The 4461-nt window shown below is 36.6% G+C and overlaps 1 long non-coding RNA gene across 1 annotated transcript in view; it reads right to left on the bottom strand.

Moving 5' to 3' along the window:
* Positions 1–1978: 1978 nt before the first annotated feature.
* The window catches only part of LOC107664002 (uncharacterized), a 5746-nt gene continuing 3263 nt past the window's right edge, over positions 1979–4461 (bottom strand). Inside the window, exon 3 of the long non-coding RNA XR_001631413.1 lies at positions 1979–2147. This is a non-coding gene — a long non-coding RNA (uncharacterized LOC107664002). The remainder of the gene's footprint in view (positions 2148–4461) is intronic.

Raw genomic sequence — 4461 nt, 5'->3', positions numbered from 1 at the left:
AGAATAAAAAGGTTGCATTTTATGCATGCAACAGCCGGTCACTGGCAGTCCCTTATGAAAATGAACCATGGTTTTACTAAAGTGATCATAGTTCAGCTGTAGTATTTATAGATTTGAATCATGTGTAAACAAAAATATAACCTAATAAGTTACAATTAAGGCGTATTGAATGTTAAAATGCGTTTTAAACATAAAGTTACGTGCTTATCATTACCCATTTTACTTTTAGTAATTTAATAATTTCATAAATGTCATAATTTAAAAGTTTAGTTCAGAAGTATTGAATCGGTATCGATATCGACAATACTGCCTTGAAAAATATCGGTATCGTATCGAAAACAAAATAAGTGGTATCGCCCATCCCTAATTTTTAGAGTGTGCATGCGACGTTCCTGGACGCGTGCGTCTGTGCCCTGCTCGGTCCTGCTCCTCCGTGGCGATGACGGCGTGCGTTAAAAAAATCATAACAAACGAATTTGAAAATGGGGGGGAAACAAACGTGATTTTAAAAAGTGGGGGGGACATGTCCCCTCTGTCCCCAGTGGAAATTACGCCCCTGAGTTCTGGTCAAGGCCGGATTTACGCATAGGCATTCTAGCCACATGCCTATGCTTGCTCGTCCAGGGGTCCCAAACACAATGAAGAGATATATAATATTTTTGTTATACATGGTTATGACAAAGATTTATAGCAGTTACAATCTTTATTTTAGAAAATAACCGTTTAAGTATATTTTGAGGTAAAAGGTATTTTTTGCTCATTATGTTTTTGGGGAATTTGTCCTGCATTTCTTCACATGGAATATTTTGCGAGTTAATCAGACTGATGATTATGTTCATATTTCTGCCTCTTCATTCTGTCTTTTTAAGCAAGCATTAGTCTGTGGATACTCTATATCCTACTGGTAAGGTAAATTAAATCCCATGGTGCAACAAAATTCTTGAAGCATAAATGGTGTGGCTTATCAGCAGTGTACCACACTTCTCTGATATGACTGTGTGCAGGTATCCATGGATTGGGAATCGCCTGGTCCAGGTTCGTGGTAACAGCAGCGAACACTAAAGAGCAGATCCGATTCAAATCACAGGTAGTGTACTCAGGGCCGGATTTACGCATAGGCATTCTAGGCACATGCCTATGCTTGCTTGTCCAGGGGGGGCCCAAACACAATGAAGAGATATATCATATTTTTGTTATACTATGGAATATCTACAACAGTAAAAGAACCAAAAACCCCAGAAGACATTGGGCAAATAAATATAACAAACAATAGGGTAAAAATGACAAACTATTTCCATGTCTTCAACCTTTTTTATGTACAGAAATCAAGCTTTCTTTCTCCCAGTCTCTCTCAGACGTACACACAGACACAGTACAGACAGACACGCACTCGCGCACACATGCGGAGACGCGGACAGAAACTTGTTGTCAGAGCTGTCTGTTATTACTGTATATCTATCTATCTATCTATCTATCTATCTGTCTATCTGTCTATCTATCTATCTATCTATCTATCTATATATATACTGTATATGTTTGTAAAATGGCACAGCTTTTGAAATATCTGAAAGTACACTCAACATCAGTCAGTCAAGCAATATAATATGATATTATTATATATTATAAGTATTATTTAATGATAGAAATTTAGTAATTAGAATTAAAACTTGGTAACTATGTATAGACTTGTTCGGCATTGCTGGGAACGCCCACAAAAACGTCATAACCGTTTATGCCGTGGGTGGAAACAAACCATTCAAATTAACGCGCGGAGACCTTATGTTAGGCAATTGATCTTTATGTGATTATTTCGATTGATTTTTGCTTGGTGCAATGCCGAAAAGTTGCTGTGTGGCGTTCTGTACCTCTAATGGCGTTCAAGCCAGCCGCACTTCAGAAAAACACGGTCAAGCCAGCCGCGAGTGAAAATACTGCGCGTGTATTACTATAATTACGGTAATAGCAGGAACAACACAGAGGGAACGCGCTTTCAGAGCGCTTTTCATCTAGACGCCCGGAATTGAGATATGATGACATTTTTTAGGATTTTTTTTGCCCATCTGCTTTAATATTCGTGTAATTTATTGTTGTCTTTGACTGTTCTGTATTACTATAATTTTCAAAGGATAATATTACACTTTAGAAGGCTATAAAGACCTCATTTCTAATAAGTAGAAGAAAAGAATGGTCAGTTCTTATACGGGACGTCCCATACTATATGCACACCTCATATCAAACCATTTTACTTCAGCGTTTTTAAGATAAGGGACATTATCACACTTTAGAGGAGTATAAAGATTCCATTTCTAATAAGCAGAAAAAAACAATGGTCGGTTCTTATTCAGGACGTCCCATACTATATGCACACCTCATATCAAACCATTTTACTGTAGCGTTTTGGAGATAAGGGACATTATCACACTTTAGAGGAGTATAAAGATCCCATTTCTAATAAGTAGAAAAAAACAATGGTCGGTTCTTATTCAGGACGTCCCATACTATATGCACACCTCATATCAAACCATTTTACTGTAGCGTTTTGGAGATAAGGGACATTATCACACTTTAGAGGAGTATAAAGATCCCATTTCTAATAAGTAGAAAAAAACAATGGTCGGTTCTTATTCAGGACGTCCCATACTATATGCACACCTCATATCAAACCATTTTACTGTAGCGTTTTGGAGATAAGGGACATTATCACACTTTAGAGGAGTATAAAGATCCCATTTCTAATAAGTAGAAAAAAACAATGGTCGGTTCTTATTCAGGACGTCCCATACTATATGCACACCTCATATCAAACCATTTTACTGTAGCGTTTTGGAGATAAGGGACATTATCACACTTTAGAGGAGTATAAAGATCCCATTTCTAATAAGTAGAAAAAAACAATGGTCGGTTCTTATTCAGGACGTCCCATACTATATGCACACCTCATATCAAACCATTTTACTGTAGCGTTTTGGAGATAAGGGACATTATCACACTTTAGAGGAGTATAAAGATCCCATTTCTAATAAGTAGAAAAAAACAATGGTCGGTTCTTATTCAGGACGTCCCATACTATATGCACACCTCATATCAAACCATTTTACTGTAGCGTTTTGGAGATAAGGGACATTATCACACTTTAGAGGAGTATAAAGATCCCATTTCTAATAAGTAGAAAAAAACAATGGTCGGTTCTTATTCAGGACGTCCCATACTATATGCACACCTCATATCAAACCATTTTACTGTAGCGTTTTGGAGATAAGGGACATTATCACACTTTAGAGGAGTATAAAGATCCCATTTCTAATAAGTAGAAAAAAACAATGGTCGGTTCTTATTCAGGACGTCCCATACTATATGCACACCTCATATCAAACCATTTTACTGTAGCGTTTTGGAGATAAGGGACATTATCACACTTTAGAGGAGTATAAAGATCCCATTTCTAATAAGTAGAAAAAAACAATGGTCGGTTCTTATTCAGGACGTCCCATACTATATGCACACCTCATATCAAACCATTTTACTGTAGCGTTTTGGAGATAAGGGACATTATCACACTTTAGAGGAGTATAAAGATCCCATTTCTAATAAGTAGAAAAAAACAATGGTCGGTTCTTATTCAGGACGTCCCATACTATATGCACACCTCATATCAAACCATTTTACTGTAGCGTTTTGGAGATAAGGGACATTATCACACTTTAGAGGAGTATAAAGATCCCATTTCTAATAAGTAGAAAAAAACAATGGTCGGTTCTTATTCAGGACGTCCCATACTATATGCACACCTCATATCAAACCATTTTACTGTAGCGTTTTGGAGATAAGGGACATTATCACACTTTAGAGGAGTATAAAGATCCCATTTCTAATAAGTAGAAAAAAACAATGGTCGGTTCTTATTCAGGACGTCCCATACTATATGCACACCTCATATCAAACCATTTTACTGTAGCGTTTTGGAGATAAGGGACATTATCACACTTTAGAGGAGTATAAAGATCCCATTTCTAATAAGTAGAAAAAAACAATGGTCGGTTCTTATTCAGGACGTCCCATACTATATGCACACCTCATATCAAACCATTTTACTGTAGCGTTTTGGAGATAAGGGACATTATCACACTTTAGAGGAGTATAAAGATCCCATTTCTAATAAGTAGAAAAAAACAATGGTCGGTTCTTATTCAGGACGTCCCATACTATATGCACACCTCATATCAAACCATTTTACTGCAGTGTTTTCGAGATATCGGACATTATTACACTTTAAAGGGCTACAAAGACCACATTTCTAATAAGTAGAAAAAAACAATGGTGGTTCTTATTCAGGACATTCCATACTATATGCACACCTCATATCAAACCATTTTACTACGCATTTTGGAGATAAGGGACATTATCACAATTTAGAGGAGTATAAAGATCCCATTTCTAATAAGTAGAAAAAAAACAATGGTC

The sequence above is a fragment of the Sinocyclocheilus anshuiensis genome, unplaced genomic scaffold (assembly GCF_001515605.1).
Source record: "Sinocyclocheilus anshuiensis isolate Anshui unplaced genomic scaffold, SAMN03320099.WGS_v1.1 scaffold247, whole genome shotgun sequence".
NCBI classification, from domain to species: Eukaryota; Metazoa; Chordata; class Actinopteri; order Cypriniformes; family Cyprinidae; genus Sinocyclocheilus; species Sinocyclocheilus anshuiensis.
Note: the sequence above shows the minus strand (reverse complement) of the source record. Positions and strands in the feature narration are given on the sequence as shown.